Raw genomic sequence first — 20,345 nt, forward strand, 5'->3', positions numbered from 1 at the left:
GTCTTCTTTCACTACAGTGGCAAATTATACACACATACACACTCGATATAGAGATGAGAGGGAACTAGAATGCCTTTGGAAAATTTACAGAAATACAACAACATGCTCCTTAAATCAGTCATTTGGACAAACCCATGATGCTGGAACTGGAACACTCAAATGTTAACCTGTTGAATTATTATGCCTCTATAAGGCACATCTCCATACCTTGATGTTGGACCTTACCTTTGGGGTGTGCCTTACAGCTGCAATGCTTTAGGGTTATATGAATTAGCATGAGGTAGCCAAATTTGTATTTAACCATCTTTTGGTACAGTTTATCATGGGAATGGATGGCTGACATGCTGATACTCTGATTTCACTTGACTGTCAGTCAGACTGGAACACTTACGTTAGTGATAACAGAAGAGGAAGGAAAGGACTTGGTGTAGATGACCTGTACAGGAAACTAATCATTCTTTAAGGTGTTGACATTTGTAGTCACCATATTTTATTGCCCTGCATTTCTGCCACTAAGAAAATAAATACATTTTCCAAGCAACACTTGTGACATAGCATATTATATATTCCTACTTTAATTATTTTGGATTCTGACTGTTTCAGTCATAAATTTGATTTATAGTGTTTTTTGCTTCTGTGTTGCTTTGATATTTGAAGGGATAAAATACTGCAGGCAGAATAAAGTCTGTATATTACTAAAGGGATGGAACCAGTGTCTATGGTGGGACACTATACTGCAGTTCCAGAAGCAGACTAACTCCAAGGTGAGGCATTTTTCTGTACTTTTTGATGATATACATTACTGTTATGTGTTGACATCACAAAGGGACTTGTTTTTTCTGTGAAAAGTAGAAAGTTAGATGCTTTATCATTCTGAATCTGAAAGTTATCCCTTTTTCAGCTGTTGAAAATGACGAGTCCTTGAAACCAAAAGCCAGTCACCCACGCAGTGGTGCCTTTTAGAGTACCAAAGGATCTGAGTGAAAGGCTGGAGTCCTTCCTTAAGGTTAATGATCTCCATGACATGAGCCAACATGATTTTGTGACTAAAGCATGTTGCCACTCAAATCTTTGACAGTAGTTAACACTGGTTTACAATGCAAAGCATGTTGCCGCTCAAATCTTTGACACTAGTTAACACTGGTTTACAATGCAAAGCATGTTGCCACTCGAATCTTTGACAGTAGTTAACACTGGTTTGCAATGCAAAGCATGTTGCCGCTCAAATCTTTGACAGTAGTTAACACTGGTTTACAGTGCAAAGCATGTTGCCACTTGAATTTTATGACAGTAGTTAACACTGGTTTACAATGCAACTTAATGATGGTGTCAGTATATTTAGCCTTATTTCAGTTTCTACAAGGACTTTGACTGAGACAATCACATGACACCATTTAACAGGCTCAGAGGCTACTTACCATACAGTTCAGGGGCCACTTACCAAAGCTGACAAGGGTTGGGGGCATTGCCATATCCAACATCTGTCTGTCTATTCAAAACAGTTGTTACAGGACATACCGAGGGCCAGATAAAATGCTTTGGTGGGCTGGATTATGGCCCTAGGGCTACCTGTTGGACACCCCTAGTTTGACAAGTTGTCTGGATTAGGGCTAGAACAGACTTTGGAACTGGGCAGACATAGGGCCAGATTGGCTGATACAAAGAAGTGACAGTGTGTTGCTGTTTGTGCTCCACAGTATATGTATTACAAGTATGCTGGGGAGGTGCATACAGAAGAAGCTGAACATTTTTGCTGACAGCATAACGATCATATTCACAGGGGAGGAGGAGAAAGAGTCTGGCAAAGAAACTGGTCATCTTATCCAAGTGGACTGAGAAACTGTAGTTAATATTTAAAATATTTAAATAGAAAGCACTGTATTTTAGTTAATACAGTCCAAAGTATTCAAACACAAAGCACCAAACTGTAGTTAATACAGTCCAGGTGCCCTGTACAGCCTTGGAAAAGTAGTATAGGCCTGCGGGTGTATGTGAGAGGACCTAGGAAAGATGGAAGTAATGGACTCTCCTTGGAAAATGATGGGCAGCAGATGAATGCTAGGACTATCATAATGCTTGTGTTTGATAGGGCACCAATGTGTCCTTCTGTAGGAATATAAGTGAGTGAATAAATGAATGTTTAAATCAGTCCATTTTTGTTTTTCATTTTTTTTGTGTGTTTTTGTAAGTAAAACTATTTCTTTAACACCGTGAAGACCTTGGTTTCAGTAACACTGCAGAGACCAGTGGACAGCTATAGATTCTGTTGAAAAATTCCATGATATATTTTTTTCTCTTCTTAGTAATTTTAATTGATTTAATATATATGACTTCTGAAAGTTTATTTTGGAAATACATGGTATGAGTGTGTGTGTGTGTGTGTGTGTGTGTGTGTGTGTGTGTGTGTGTGTGTCAGTCACACTGCAGTGAATGTTAGAATTATTGAAACTCTGCTGCCACCTTGTGGTTAAATGGTTGCAGTTGTGCGGATCCTATTTTCTCCTTGCCATATAAAAAGACGACTAGTACATATTAAAACTTAATATGTACTGGTGTTACAAGTAGATTAATTATAGAAAACTTTATTGGGGTAAGCACTTTATAAGTTTTCAAGTTCCTTTTATCAAGGAAGGGGAGAGCTTTAGGATTAAATCTGAGTGATTTAACATATTTATGGTATAATTCTAACCAGAAGGAAGTGTACTCTCAATTCATTGATTGTTGGAATTCATTATTCAAACATGTATTGCAATAATTATCTAACCTTTAGTATTCCTAATTTAGTTCTTCCCAACTACCCTTCTATCTCCCTATTTTCTTATTAACTTTGAAGTAACTAACTACTTATTTCTAAGGTACATTGTTAATTCTTTTCTTATAATTATTGATCCCTGTCCTGTCTCTTACCTTTGTTTTTTTCCTTTGTAGCATTACTAAATCTTACAGTTATTCTTTGCTTTTTTCTTAAGGTAAATGACATATTTGTAAGTATATGAATTATAGTTCCTTATGGTTTAAGGTGTTATATATAACCGTGAAGGTTACTGTTATTATTGACTTCTGTTGAGAAAGTTTGTTCTGTTGCATAAAACAAATAAAGATTATGGAAAAAATTGAATATGTATTGGACAGCTTATCATTACATTTGTAGTACATTGTAGAAACCCAATTACAGCAGCAATTTTGTAAGAAACAAAATATCAAAATAGTTATATTTTGTTTCTAAATAAACTGTAAGAATGATATCCTTGTTTTGTATTTTGTCCCCTTTCCAAAGCCACACTTTGTTTCCATGGGAATGTGTTTTTGTAAAATTAGTACAAAAATAGAGGGACCTTTTTTCTTTGAAAGTATTCTGTTAACTATTACATGAGGTGCTTTAAAATATTTTCAGTATTAAGTGTATCTTCTTAAATCTAATTTTGTTGAGAAACTACTCTTTTTGGAAGTATTTCACTGTGGGTTATGATTCCTAATGTCAAAACTATTATTATGTGCTTATATGCCAGTTTTAAAACTGGTTGTAAGATGTCCTGAAGTACTGATTTGCAACTGATTTCTTGCCAGATTGTTAGCCAGTGTCATAAGGAAAATTACCATGTTATGTACGTGAGTTGTAGAAGTAGTGAAAATAAAAAAAGCTGGTCAGCGAATTTACAATTAAATAAATAAGAACAATAATAATCTTGTTGGGCAGAATGTCTTTCTTTGCAGAATATAAAATCACAGACCATAGATTTGCGAATTCATGACTGTGACAAACAGCTAAAGCAGGTTTTTTTGCCTATGATACTAATATGAGGTTCTGTAATTCACATTTTGGGGAATAATTGAGCCCATTCCACCATTTTAAATACCTGCTTCCTTAGAGACTTGAATAGAAGTCATAATCTGTTGCGAAAAACACTGGCCAAAGGATGTGAAATCAGTCCTGGACAGTGTACCAGCCTGTTGCCAGACAAACACATATTCAGTCATCTCACATACACTATGGGATTTTTGAAGAGTCATTAGTTCACTTATCCATGTTTTCAGGATGTTTTGAAACAACTGAAGTCCCTGTAAAGGTCCAGACAGACAAAAGGAGAACATACAAACTCCACAAAGACAGTACACCTGCCAGAAACTGAATGAGAGACAGATATTAATTAGTACATTGCTTTGTCCTAAACAGGAACATCTGAGTGTATCTACATCCATCTCTGTTAATTAGTGTGATAATGGTTACACTATAATGAATGAAAACACACACAACTCACTCGGTGAATGTATATTCAAAGATGCGTTCTTTCTGGTGCACTGGTGAATACATAGCATGAACTAACCATGAAAACTGTTACCAAAAAAAAATGTGAAAAACCTAACATGGATGTACGCTTCATGTTAAAATGGTATACTACTCACCTCGGTTCAATTTCCAACATGATATATATCTTAATACCCTGAAACTGTGAATTTATCTTGTAATGGCCATCACTGTACTTAAGACATTTGCCTGAACGCTTCTTTGAAGGCATTTAATCATGGTATAATCATTTCTAACTAGATTAATGCAGTATTACAGAAAGATGAATGTCTTGCAAAATGCATGCTAAAAATCAAGGGAGGCTGCATAGCTTATAAGTATAAAGGGCCAAGACAAAAAGATAGTAAACTGGAAGACATTCATTCCCATTGATATGCAAAACTTATTAATCACTGTGGTTTAGCATTTTATGAGCCAAGGAGAGAATGAAATGGAAGTATAATCAGAAAGCAAACAACTTTTACTTTCTTTTGTCAAGTTGTACATGTGCTTTTCCATTTCCCAGTCTCTAGTAGTTTGGTTTGAACACCTTTATTTTTTTATTTTATTTACTTTTTATTTAACATTTGTTTTACCAGGATAAATCCGACTGGACAAAGTGTCCATTTTCAGTGGAGTCCTGGGGAGAAAAGCTTCAAGAAGTTACAATGTGAGTTCATAGGATATTAAAGAGTGACAGTTGAATGCAATAATAGTAGTTGGATAACAAGTGGTAGAATGCTAACATATAAGGCAAGAAACAGTTAAATGTAAAACAATCTCATAGTACAGTCAGGAGATCACGTCTTACAATATTAGTACAATATGTTTACATAAGGTACCCAGACGTAGGTACATATTTACAATATTTAGAAAATATACAATGCACATAGGTGACAGTATAATGTAAGCATCGGAGGCTTCAGGGGGTAGCCTGCCTACAGTGTGGTAAGGATTCAGGGGGCGGGGGTCTTTGCAGTTGCAAAGAGGGTTAGCACAGAGGTGTGATTTAAGGAAGTCTTTAAATGTGGCTGTGTGATTTGGTAACCTGAGGTCAGGAGGGAGGGTGTTCCTTGCTTTTGCGACCTCATGGGAGAGGGCTTCTCCAGAGCTGTTCTTACATGGATTGACTTCAGTCATTTCTAAAGAAATGAACTTGAAACTGACAAACAGGCACATTTTTTATATAACCAAAAATGTAGCAGACTGGGTTCTAAATGCAGCTTTGTCAATGGGACAAATTCTGGCAAGTTACTTTAATTTTGACTTAGTAAACACAACCCAGTTAATCATAGGTTAAGGTGGACTGCCCCCCTGTGGACTTTCTTTGTAATTACATAGGTATGCTGTCTGCATTTTACTAATGAAAGATAAATGTCAACTTGTGACAAGTACTGCTTCTTAGTTCTTTCTGATTGAACCACATATGTACAAATTATTATTTTGCACATGGTAAGAATGTTTCATTTTGAAAAATAGTGCTGACTTTTGTATTCACAGTATTGCACTGCTACTGTGTTAAGACTTCTTCTGGCTTTTCCTGGTTAGGGGTTGCCATAGCAGATCACCTGTCCAATCATGATTGGTAGTTGAGTTTTACAGTGTCGAGTTGCCAGCCTGGTGCCCAACCTTCCACAGAAGGCACACACTCACACCTAGGGCCAATTTTAGAGTGTCCAATCTACCTGCCTTTGGGAGGCAACCAGAGCACCCAGAGGAAACCCATGCGACCACAGGGAGTACATGCAGACTCTGCACAGAAGGCACCCCAGCTGAGGATTGAACCGGAGAACCTCTTGTTGTGAGGGGGCAACGCTAACCACTGCACCACCACGGCCACCCTACTGTGCTAAGACTAGTGGTGTATTTTAACTGGAAAAACATAAGATGCTTGCATGTAACCAGCTAAACCAGAAATGTATAACTGCACATTTAGTGTGTATAGTGTGCCAGTGTATTTATATGTATCTGTAAATGCGTATGTATAGGAATACATTTATACATGTACAAATGAGTATGCTCACACACTTATGTAAAGTCGTTTTAACATGAAACAAAGCTCTGATTTACTTTTGTAGTCTGTTTTGTTTTCTCAGGCAGTGGCAAGCTACGAAATTGCACAGCTGACAAAAAATTATCAGGATAGTATCAGTGTATGCCAGAACTGCCTTTCCATATCATTATTCTTTGTAGCAATATAGATGGCATTTACTTTATGATGTTTCAATGTTTGCCTTTCAGCTGTCTTGTCTTTGCTTGCAGCATTATTTTTTCCTTAAAGATTTGGTGCTACAACTGGTGATGTAGTAGAAAAGGAGGAAGAAGATGATGGAAGATGAAGAGTTAGAGTACAGCAACTGATTCTGTGTTGAAGAGGATTTAGATGGGAAATATCAGGGAAGTGGGAAAGGGCTAAGATGTAGGGAAATAGATATATGTGAGAACACTGAAAGACATTCAATGAAAAGGAAAAGAGGGACATGTGGAAGGGTGACCATAATGTGAGAAAAATGGAAATAAAGACACATTGGAAAGGCACCAGCTCAGGAGGATGGAGGTACTGGAGGAAAGGCATAAAGGAGAAATAATTGAATGTCGAGTAAACAGAAGAGTAGTTGTGAACATGGTGATAGTGGCGGTATGAAGATTAAATTGAGAAAATATAGGGATGTGGGTGATGAATGACTATGTGAAAACACAAAAATGAAGGGATAGAGAGACAAAATGAGTATGGTAAAAAAAAAAACAGATAAAGTCCTAAATGACAGCAGTTAAATTAAGGGAATGAGTATGTAGCAGGTTTCATTATCGCTCTTCCAACTAACTTTTCTTCTTATCTGACAGGCATAATACTCCAAGTTAAGTGTTATAATCCTATTTTGTATGTACATGCAAGCAATATGTTATGTTTAAATTGGCATAAATGTACCAAACCATAAATAATGCATAATGTATGGAAGCCACATTAAATGCTTAAATAGGCAAATGTTGGGAATGATAATCAGAATTGTTGAGCAGTAATAATATAGTCAAAACACACAAGGTAAGTATATCTAAAAAAATAGTTCTTTTAAGGTTTCATTTGTCTCTACATTCATTGTGAGCTTTCTTTTGGGTGATTTTTCATTCTGAACATTCAGGAAAGGGATTCAAAAAGGTTATTTATTCAGGCATCTGATCTGGACACAGAATGTGAGAGAGATGTGCAAGTGAAGAACCTCAGTTTTCACAGGGTCTAGGTCAGCTGATTGTCAGATGTATCACTGAATAAAACATTACTGAAGTCATGTGGGTGGAAACTTACTCACTAAGCACATCCACTGGAAAGGGTTGGGACAGTGGCCTAATGGTTAAGGTGTTTGCCTTACAAGCACAAGGTGCAGGGTTTGAGTCTCACAAAGGATAATTGGCTAGGCATAAAAAGGCTCACAAGAGCAGTTAGCTTAGTACTAATCTATAAATGCACAAAACCATAAACAAAAAGTAAAGGATACATTCAGAGATTGTCAACAGTGTTGTATAGTGCTATTTACAGTGAATAGTGTCAACTACCTCTCATAACGAGGCTACATACGCATATAAAATAAATGTTTTAGCATTAACATTTAGTCTGTGTGTGTGTGTGTGGGGGGGGGCATGTTTGTATTTTTTCTAATTCCAGCCCTGCAGGGTTTCTGTGGTGATTGATGTAGCTTCCCTCATGGATCCAACTTGATCGCTCCTCATGAATCTTGACGTGTATCCCTACTGGTCATTTTTACTAGTGCTGGCTACTGGTGAAGCATATAACATGGGAATTAGTGCACCTGACGTCCACTTTGATTACATGCAGTTATGGCTGGAGGTGGAGGCTTCACCCCCCAACACACATGTGCTTAAATAGTGTCTGTAGGTCACTGTACACTATTTATTTGGTATGGGTAGTAGCCCCTGTCCCGTGTGTGTGTGTGTGTGTGTGTGTGTGTGTGTACATATATATGTATATATATATATATATATATATATATATATATACATATATTTAGAGTATATCTATATCTATATATATATATGTATGTATATTTATAACTATATATATAGATAGCTAGATATATATCTATGACTATATAGTATGGGTCCCCTGTGTTTGACAATACATATGTTTGTTCGACAAATGCAGAGGTGTGATTTAATGTCAACAGTACGGTTGGTCAAACTGTAAATATGTCAATGGTATGGAATGTTGATGCAGGTAAATGGGAATGGGGCGGTATGAGCGCATGTGTGTGTATATGTGAGTTAGGGTTAGGGTCAGGGATGAGTGAAGGATAGGTGTTGTGTGTTTGTGTATGAGTTTGTGTACTTTATGGTAAGAGTACAGGTTAGGTCTGGGGATAGAGTCAGTGTTTGTGTGTGTTTGTGAATGTTTGTGTGACTGAGTCTGTCTTGTGTAGTGGCAGTGTGTTACAGAAGGTTTTAAGGATTATAAGGTGTGGGGTTAGGGTTCGTGAAGGAACATAATGTGGTTCAGGGGGGCAGAATCTCCCTTCATATTTTGAGTAAGAGTTTCTCTTGTCTGCAAACAGGCAGTTAAAAGAGGCAGCCATCTTGGACTGCGCCGTGAATTTTTTTCTTTTCATTTATTCCTTTCTTTTGGGTACTGTAAAGCAAAAGGCAACTGTAAACCAATAGCTTGACAACTTCCTGCAGAAATGAGCCATCCTGCCCACCCCTCAACTCTTTGTAGGGAACTGGATGGTACAGTCAGTTGTTTCAGACCAAAAGAAAATGAGGGCAGAAGAGCCATTTCTGATGTGAGTGGCATGGCCAGCTCCATCTCTGAGAGGAACATTCATGTAGTCAATCTTTAGTAACTTCATTTTCCTTGGTCAGCTCATACCCCTATCCCTTTATAACCTCTATCCCATTCTACACAACACACCTTTGCACCACTCCTGCTCAGTTTCCTTCCTACCTTAATTCTCACCTTACATTTCAAATTCTTTCTGACCTTCCCACTTCATCTGTCTCTTTCAAATACTTTCCATCCCTATCTTATAACCAGGTTCTATGTCAATAAGTACCCTAACTTTCTTACCTCTACTCCCCTTGCTTCATCAGCTGTAGAATTCCTTTTTCCCTCTTCTAGCTTTGACTATTATCTTCTTACTGACTAATATTTAACATTCTTTACTTCCATTTTATTTTAACATTTATAATGTAACCCTACTTACCCATGTCTTATAAGTTATATGTAATGTCTGCTTGTCAAATATATTACACATGAACTGTTTACTTACTAAATGTTTTATACCTGGAATTTAATACCACGTATAATGTCACCGCAGAAGAAAAATAGTGTCAATACATAACAATTACCTGTTTGTATCTAGGTGTCTTAAGAACTAATATATATTTGTAAAAAGTTTGTTTTATCTGTCTTAAGTATATCTGCTGGAGCTTTTTCCCACACCTCCACTGGAAATGGGCTTTGTGCAGGTGGACTTTCCCAATCAACAAAGACAGGCAGACAGACAAACAAATAAATAAACTGTTAATTATTCCCCTTTGTTCAAGAGATTGGATTTGCTGTTTGTTCCTCCATATGATAGATGCCAAACTTGTCAGGAGGAAAGTTCAAAGCTTCCTACATTTTCAGGTTGGAGTCATTCACTTCCAGATATTGACAGTACTGGTCATCCTTTTTTTAGCACCCAAGGTCTTTACAAAGTGCACTGCACTTTCATTTCCGCCTTTAATGAGCACCCATTTTGGACCTATCTGCATCTCTAACCAGTGCAAAGGGCAAGAACTTCTCTCAAATTCCTCACAAAAACAAATCCTTTCAGGATACATTAAAAAAACAAGTGTTCCTCTTGTAGTCATGATTTATCCGGAGAACCAGAAAGCTAGAAACTGTAATAAGTGGGATAGCTGTATTCTGGCCAAGGTAGGCATGCTTTCCACCTTTGCTGTCTTTTTCCCATTAGACAAGTTCTTTTGTCTCACCTGCTGGGAAGATGCCCTTTCTGTACCATCTTCTTGGACAAGACTTCTGTGACTACATCTTCCTATATGCTTTCACCAGTCATTATAATCTAGAGTTAGCTTTCAGATTTCCTAAGCCTTCCAGTCATTATAATCTAGAGTTAGCTTTCAGATTTCCTAAGCCTTCCAGTCATTATAATCTAGAGTTAGCTTTCAGATTTCCTAAGCCTTCCAGTCATTATAATCTAGAGTTAGTTTTCAGGTTTCCTAAGCCTTCAGTGCTCTGGTCCTGAAGGAATGCCTTTGGCTTCATAAGCTTCATAAGCTACTCCAGCAAGGGGGTCCTTGTTCAGGCTTTGGCCTTTTTTCTGTGACTTCTTACAGCTGGAGCATGTCTAAATAAAATGTAAGGGTTATGTAAGCTGCCAGTCATAATGTTGTATCTTTGCAATGTCAGTTTTAGAAACAGGACAGCTACCTCAGAACCCAAATCCACTTACATCAGGCATTTAGTCAAAAGCTTCATGACAAAGACATTATTTTTGTAGGGGTCATACCAGGAAAGAACCGGTAAGATGATTAACTCTGCCAAGCTATGGAGCAGAGATGGTTCAAGTGCGGGGCTTAGACTCTTACTTAGTGCCTTGGTGGTAAACGGTTGTGATGTTGTACAGCCACAGCTTGCATCTCTAAGCATTATGGTGAGAACCCAATGTAACTTGCTTACAACATACTCTAATCTGCCCTCTTATATTATTTATTACATTCAGCCTTGCCTTTGTACTCCAGGTCATGGCCAAAAAGGTTATGGGATAAGAATAATTCCCTTATACAGCTAAATTTAAAAAATATAAAACAAAATAAAAAATAAAAACAAGCTGCTATGAATTTCCTTTTTGAAAATCACTGTCATATCTGCATACATCTCAAACACTGAGTGCAAAAAATACAGACCAGGCCTAAAATAATGGGTGCCAAAGGCCCAAAAATAGGGACAGATTTTAAATGTTGCTCTTTTAAACTTAGAAAGCTACTAGAATAACAGCATTTGTATTAACATGTATTTCCTGAAGGATATGAAGTCCAAAGCTCAAATGGATGTCATTATTCAGTGACTTTAATCCTCAGTTATTTGCCAGGAAAAAAAATTATGAGGAACAGGCCAAACATATGGCTCACAAATCTGGACATTCTGCAAAAACATGGACCATTGAGAAGTATGCATCTGTAATTGTTGTTATTTTTTTTCTTATTTTTCCCAGTTAAGAGTTTGGTTTGCACACTATTTTTCACCTTTAACTTACATGTTATTAAAAGTGGGGAAACATCTGATTAAGAAACAAAAATTGTGTATGCTCTTGAGATTAAGCACCAACAATTATACTCCTTGGAATATATTGTGGACAAAAATAACTTAATTGTATTCAACAGTTAAGTACAAGATAGTTATACAGTCTTGCATACTAGCACACAAACAGCATACAACGGTATCATGTCTTACATACTAACAGATGCAAAACTGGATACAAAAGCCATCTAAAACAAATCGGTGTCACATTGTCTTTTTTTGGGGGGTGGGTTAGTATTTGCAGGATAGTGTTTGCATCTGGTGGATCTACTTGGAGATGCTTGTTAACATTTTTTATCAAATCAAGTGGTACTAGAAAGGTATATACTAAGTAACCATTTCATTAAAATTTTAGCATGACATGCCAATGTGTTTTACATGTAGACTTGTAACTGTATCTTATATGTATATAAATAGATTTTGACAGCATTAAGGAGCAGTGATCCCACTCAACTTAATTTCTTTACATAACTGATACATTGTAATTCTTTTTAACAATAAGTTTGCAAATGCAGTACTTGAGTAGCAAATACTCTGCACAAGGTAATACCACTGCACAACAAAATCATTGCCTTTAGGTCAGATGCATAACAAAGGTGTTAAAAAGAAATAAACACATGCATACCAATGCCAAGGTATGGCTGGATTACTGTGCAATAACATCATTCCAAGAAGGTCAGAACACTTTGTGCATTGTATGAACTGAACCTCAGTCCATCTACCATTTAGATAAACCTTGGTACTGTTAAGGACTACATTAACTCGTGCTATTCTGCTTCTGCGCCATTTTCTTTTACTTATTTTTCTTGTTGGAATGATACTATAGATTTACATGTTACTTTTTTGTTCCTTATTTAGATTTGTAAATGTGTGTGTGTGTGTGTGTGTGTGTGTGTGTGTGTGTGTGTGTGTGTGTGTGTGTGTGTATGTGTGTGTGTGTGTGTGTGTGTGTGTGTGTGTGTGTGTGTGTGTGTGTGTGTGTGTGTGTGTTTGTGTGTGTGTGTGTGTGTGTGTGTGTGTGTGTGTGTGTGTGTGTGTGTGTGTGTGTGTGTGTGTGTGTGTGTGTGTGTGTGTGTGTGTGTGTGTGTGTGTGTGTGTGTGTGTGTGTGTGTGTGTGTGTGTGTGTGTGTGTGTATGTGTGTTTGTGTGTGTGTGTGTGTGTGTGTGTGTGTGTGTTGTGTGTGTGTGTGTGTGTGTGTGTGTGTGTGTGTGTGTGTGTGTGTGTGTGTGTGTGTGTGTGTGTGTGTGTGTGTGTGTGTGTGTGTGTGTGTGTGTGTGTGTGTGTGTGTGTGTGTGTGTGTGTGTGTGTGTGTGTGTGTGTGTGTGTGTGTGTGTGTGTGTGTGTGTGTGTGTGTGTGTATGTGTGTTTGTGTGTATGTGTGTGTGTGTGTGTGTGTGTGTGTGTGTGTGTGTGTGTGTGTGTGTGTGTGTGTGTGTGTGTGTGTGTGTATGTGTGTGTGTGTGTGTGTGTGTATGTATGTGTGTATGTGTGTATGTATGTGTGTGTGTGTGTGTAGTTGTTTGTGTACACAGATATACTTATTTTCCTTTAATCATTTGGCAGTCAGTCACGGGAGGCAGTTTCTCTGTATTTCATCCCAGAAAGTGCACATGTGCTTGCACGTACACATACACACACACATGTACACACACACATACACTGAGCTATCTGGAGGATTGCCTGTTCATGTACTTGCAAGCCTTTGAGATATAGATGGAAAGAAGAGCAGCTATTCAGAACATTTGGAAACAGCATGCAGACCCTACAGAAAAGGCACCCCAACAGGGATCCATACTGGACAATTAAGCTGTATAAGTCAGAAATGCTGTCAGCTGCACCATTGCACCTGCCATATCCAGATATATAATGTACATTTATATGTGCAAGTCTACAGTGTATAAAACATGCTAAATAAGTGTATACAAATATGTTTATCTAAATGTATAGTATATATATATATATATATATATATATATATATATATATATATTCTTGTTTTGGTTCAGTCAGCCTTTGCTCTTGACAATGTCTTACCTTCAGACATGCTCACCTGTGACTAGCAAATGCAGACTGTGCTTTGTTTTGGTTTGATGTTTAGCACTAGATTATACCTGCAGATACTGGAGCAAAGTGTTTGCTGTGAGCAGAAGTCCATTACTGAGGTGTTTTGCTTCCATCTCAGTAGGAGGGAGGTAGGAAATGGTAAGTAACTTTTTAAAGTGTACAGCAAGGAGTTAACAGAAACGTTGCAAGTTGAAAATTGTCATAATGTACATTACAGATACTTCACTTGATAAAGCCATCTTCTGCAGTATGCTTTAGTTGGTTGGGAACAGCTGTTCACCAAGGCTGGGGCATATACTGTTGGGTGAGTAAACCTTGCCCACCTTGCGCTATAGTTTGGACTACACAGGCTTTTACTGACAGTATAAATACCTGGATGCAGCTATCTTTGTGTTATTGCCCTGGTAGTCAAAGCCGTCTGCTTGTGTACCCTACAGGCCATGTCAAGACAATGCTGTCTGCAGTGTTCACAGTGTACCTGTGCACTAACAAACATTTCAGCAGGCAACCCATTAGTACAGTCCTTGGGCTGGTTTTGCTTCATGATTCCTTCATTTAAAATTAATTAGTTGCTTTAGTAGGTGAGCCCATCTTTTATGGATACTGACTGGTCTTTGGAAGACTAGTTTAGTGTTGCTAGGTGTCAACTTTGGATCCCAGCCCCAAAATATTTACCAGTCTAAAAAAAATTTCCTGTCCATCTTTTCAGTTTCTTCCAGTGTGACAGCCAAATAGCAAACCTCTTGTAAAAATAACAGTTGTAGAGCCCGAGTCTGTATTGATGGCATGCACATTTATGATTCAGACAAGTGTCTCATCTGTCAATGATTTTTTACCTCTCAGAAACAACTACATTGAACTGATTTTACCATCACTTACACTAGGATCAATTCATTTTCTAGTAATGGATACATGGAATCATTTCCTTGTGGTGGATGCTAGGCACCTAGTGTGACATTAAGAATTCTACAGCTAAAACCTGTTTCAGTTTGACTAAACAGGATATGAGCTTTCCCATGCTTCCAGTACAGGAGCTGTCCCTACAACAAGAGGTGACCTGCCATTTTCTTTCTCACACTGTGGAGAAGTATTTTCAGTCATCACTAGCTAACCTGCCAGTGAGTTAAATGCTTACTGTACAAGTTTGTGGCGTTTGCTGTTTCATTATTCATTATGCTTTGCAAGGATTTCATCAGCAGGTCGTAACTTATTTCTTGATGTTTATATTGACCCTTATTTTTAAACTGGCCATCTGTTGCAGCCCATTTCATTAAGTATGTAATAGACTTTGCACATTATTGTTTAAGAAATCTAATGGGGGGAGGAGTTGTGTAGTGAATGCCAGTACTAGAGTTTATGATGATACTGAAACAGATGAATATTTTGAAAATTATTAATGATCATTAACATTGCTTTACTTTTGCAGATATTTCAGCGTAAACACTTGTTATTTGAGGTGGTCTCTCTAACCTTGAATCAGTGATACAACACTCTGGCAACAAGAATTCTGCATGCACTTGGTCCCATACTTTGTATTTGAGCTCGGCAAGAGATTTCTTCCTTGATATGTGACCACTCCCCAGGCTGCTTCAAAAACCATGTAATCTAGGCCTTCACATGTCCTTTCCAGTTCTTTCCCCTTTGAATACCCAATAAAAATTGTCCATTTTAAATGACTGTTGTTAACAGTTATAACTTGTATGGTATTTTTGTTGTAAAAACGATGTCAAAAACTCGGGAGAAAAAAAACACTGAGCTCAGATTTTCATTACACCATCTGTGGCCCACAGGTCTGTCAACTATCCAATTAAATTACTTCAACCTGGATCCAAAATAAAATAAAGATTTGCAAAAAATGACTGCAAAACATTTACAAATTAAACCAAACAGTGGCATGCATCAGTTAGACAGAAGGGTCCCTTAAATGACTGCCCTGAAATTTTCATGAACAAATTGCACAACAGCTAAGTTACAGTGGAAAGGGGATGTATTTTACATTAAAATGTTCTACAAATTTAAAATTATGTATAAATCACTAAAGGCAAAAATCAAATCACAAAAGAAAATACTGATATAAATAAATAAAAAACACATTTCATGAGTGCAGTAAGGCCCTTGGAGGAGTTCATGAATTGTAAGGAACTCACACTTTGGAACAGCGCCTCACACCTTCCCTGGGTATGTGGTAATATCTGTACCATTTGCATCCAGCACACTTTATGGCTTATAATAGGGTGGCCGTGGTGGTGCAACGGTTAGTGTTTCCACCTCACAGCAAGAGGCTCTCCAGTTCGATCCTCGGCTGGGGTGCCTTCTGTGCGGAGTCTGCATGTCCTCCCTGTGGTCGCGTGGGTTTCTTCCGGGTGCTCTGGCTTTCTCCCACATCCCAAAGATGCTGTAGGTGGATTAGATACTCTAAATTGGCCCTAGGCATGAATGCATTTATGTGTGTGCCTTCCGTGGAAGTTTGGGTGCTGGGCTAGCAACTTGACACCATAAAAACTGCCAATCATGAGAGGACAGGTGATCTGCTGTTGTCAACTCGACACCGTAAAAACTTCACTGCCAGTCATGAGCAGACAGGTGATCTGCTGTGGCGATCCCTAACCGGGAAAAGCCAAATGAAGAAGACACTTTATGGCTTATAATATGGGACAGATTCCAAAAGACCTGCCCTCAGTGCAAGTGATCACTTACACTGAGAGCAAGTCTTTTGGAATCGGGCCCTATGTGCATGTGCATGTGCATGTGTGTGTGTGTGTGTGTGTGTGTGTGTGTGTGTGTGTGTGTGTGTGTGTATATATATATATATATATATATATATATATATATATATATATATATATATATATATATATATATATATATATATATGTATATAGAATAGATAGAGCAAATGCTCTATCATCCTCCCCATAGTATCTAGCAGTCTTACTTAGCTCTAAACAACTTTCTTCTGCTACTCTTTATAGTCCCTATTTCATTCTAATTTCACCGTAGTCAAACTACAATTCTTGGTAAATTATGCATATTCCTGTTATAGAACCATGAAACTGTAAAAAATCTAGCCTATGTAAATATTACTGTTCAAGCAATATCTATGTCTAAAACCATATGGTAAACTAATTTGTCCTTCTACTACATCTGTATGCTAAAAATGTTTTTTTTTTCTTAGTATCTGTTAAATAACTCAAGTTGTATATTAACAAGCTGTGGAACTTTTCTCCCCGGGCCTCTGCTGAAAATGGACATGCATCCATTCGGATTATCCTGGTCAACAAATGTACAATAAATAAAGTAATTATATATTTATATTTTATATATATATATATATATATATATATATATATATATGTATATATAGGTGAAACCAAACAAATACCTTCCGAAGGCTGCTGATGAATATTAAAAATCCTTTAATGGATGAATGTCCAAAATACAACCACCATAAAACCATAAAATATACTGTTGAGCGCTTTCGTACACCCTCTTAGGTGAACTTCTTCAGAACAATTTAAAAACAATTCAGATGCACTTAAATACCTACACAACTTATAACCAATTACAAAATTACAAAATCTTTTAAAATTAAAGGGAGATACTTCCCCACTAATAATACATAATGTTTCATCTTTAACAAAGGTATAACAGAGCAACTCTCATTTAAACCAGGATATACTGTTGCTCTTAAACCAGTTTGCCATCTAGTTTCCTTAAGATTTATATTATCATTTGTTACTTTGCCCTGCATGTCCTTTTGTATAGAATCCAATACAAAAAATTTGAACCTATGTGTGTTATTTTTTTGTATATGTCTATATAGGGCATTTGTGGATGCCTCTAGTCTGATGTCTCTCATATGATCGTAAATCCGATCCCTCAACCTTCTAGAGGTCTTCCCAACATAGAAACATGAACATTGTTGGCATATAGCAACATATACTACATTCACTGATTACAATTATAATGGGATCTAGCAGTATATGTATATTTATGAATTGTTACCTGGTTGTTCACTAATATGTGTGTGCAAAACTTACATGCCCCACATTTAAATGTGCCAGTCCTTTTATTTAGATTAGGCTGAGATGTAGTAGTGGCCCTTTCCAATATTTGCTTAAAGGTGATGTCTTTTTTATATATATTATATATATATATATATATATATATATATATGGGTCTACTTGATATGGTCGACATTTCAGAATGTCGAAAACCATATGGCCGAGACCATATGATCAACAGTCGAAATGTCGACCATACAAAAACAAAAACACAACAAAACCTATGCCCCTGCACCCTCCCATGGGGGACTCCTCCCCCCACCCCCCTGGAACTTTAATATACCAACTCCGAGATTGCACTACAGTGCGGAAGATGGAAATCTTTCCATTCCACACTGTTTGCAGATTCCGGTTATACATAGTCGACATTTCGAATGTCGATCATATGGTCTCGGCCATATGGTCTTCCACATTCTGAAATGACCATGTGAAGGAGACTTTATATATATATATATATATATATATATATACATATATATATATATATATATATATATATATATATATATATATATATATATATATATATATATATATATATATATACACACACACATATACATGCATATATATATATATATATATATATATATATATATATATATATATATATACACACACACACACACACACACACACACACACACACACACACACACACACACACATGTATATACAGAAGCAGGACTATTCGACCCCAGACAGTTTGACCTCAGACTGTTCGCCCCTAAATGCTTCGACCCCAATGCATTTCTATAAAATTCCATGTATACATTTATATGTATTGTATATGTGATTTTTTTAGTGGACAGTTCAACTCCAGGCTATTTGACCCCAGACTGTTTGACCCCAAGTAAGTACTTTATCATTATGTTATTATTTAATCAATTATTCAATAATAACACTTAATTTTTCATTGTAAACATATATATTTTTTACTTTAATATTTTTATTTAATTTAATTATTACATTGGTTAGTATAAATATAACACAAACTTTTAAATATATTTTATTTTTATACTTCTATTATTTATTTATTTAATGATTTCATTGTTTAGTACACATTTATTACATAAACGTTTAGACTTGTTGACAGTCTAAATGTGTAAAGGTGACAGCTTAACAGATGTCTTTACTTTCCAGTTGTTGCAGATGTCTATTCACTGTAATAGATTTTTGTTTTTAATTAGTTCAGGTTACTGACAGCAAACTATCAAGTCTTCCGAATACTTTATCATTTATTTGGAAAAACGTTTCCTGTGTAAGGGCCATGGAGTATCATAATAAATGAGGAATACTTAATTGAAAGTTGTTAACTCAAACATCTGACTAAGATAACTGTGCATTACTAAAATACTACCAACACTCTTGTCTACCCTGCGTCAGTCTACAGTTTGCTTCATTCACAAATTAGTTTTATTTAAAAAAAAGGATCTGTTCTGCCTTTCTGATTGTATTTCTGAACGTGACTAAGTACAGCTCATTTGCAGGAAAGAGGGATGCCACCTCCTTAAAGAGACGGTGAGGACATTATCTCAGATGATTACGGCAGTAGTCACAGTGCTGAGTGTAATCCTGTCACCTGGGTTAAGCTAGTGGGCTGAACAATGTAAAGCCTGATAAAGCAGTACGTAAAAAAGGATTCAAGTAAAAGTTAATAATAATGATAGCTCTAGCCGATCCTCCATCTGCCTAGTATGTTATGTTCGACTGCTCGCCATATACACTAAAAGCTGAAGCTCCTCACCTCTTCCCATGATGCTCTACTTACTTCTTCAAACTGAGTGAGGCTGCTGTTCGGGTCCAACCATCTGGGGTCTAATTGGTGGGGGCGAATCGGTGGGGTCAAAACATCCTGTACCCGTATATATATATATATATATATATATATATATATATATATATATATATATATGTGTGTGTGTGTATGGATATGTATGTGTGTGTGTGTATAAATATATAGATATACAAACACATGATTATTTTATTGAAGTCAGAAAGGCAGTATGTTTTTGGGAGGTGAGAGGAAAATGGAGTGCCACCTGTACATGGTAGTGCATGTGAAACTCCTGCATAGTCAATGTCTAGAGGTCAGGGTTTGATTCTGGGCCTAGGAGCCAGAGATTTTACTGTTAAGTCACTCTATTTCTCAAACAGCATGAAATGTAAAAAGACTGTTTGAAAATTGGGGGTAAGAAGTATGAAAATTCACAGAAAAATTAACTGCTTTTACATGAAACCTTAACATGATTGATAGCTGTTTCTTCCCAATATGTCAGAAATGTGATTTTTGCTATGTTTTCAATGTTGGTCAAAACATCATCTGCCAGCATATCTCTCAACCTTTTAAAGCAAGAAATCTGGACAAAGCCATTAATAAAAGTGGGACAAAGGCCTAAAAATGGGGACACTTTTTAAATATTGGTCTAACAAACTTATAACGCTCTTAGAATGACAGGTTTTGCATTAGCATGAATTTTCTGAAGGGAATGAAGTCTGAAACTCAAATGCCTGTCATTATAGGTTAATAGGTTCATAGGTTGGTATTAGGCTATCGGCCCTAGGGCCTATACAAGCCTAGCCATAACAATTCCCTGGCTATTTCTTCACACAGTA

General features: G+C 36.9%; 1 long non-coding RNA gene across 2 annotated transcripts in view; it reads left to right on the forward strand.

Moving 5' to 3' along the window:
- The window catches only part of LOC122813037, a 532,484-nt gene that overhangs the window by 38,993 nt on the left and 473,146 nt on the right, over nucleotides 1-20,345 (forward strand). The window lies entirely within an intron of this gene.

Source organism: Protopterus annectens, chromosome 10.part0 (assembly GCF_019279795.1).
Source record: "Protopterus annectens isolate FY-2018-M chromosome 10.part0, PAN1.0, whole genome shotgun sequence".
Classification (NCBI taxonomy): Eukaryota; Metazoa; Chordata; order Ceratodontiformes; family Protopteridae; genus Protopterus; species Protopterus annectens.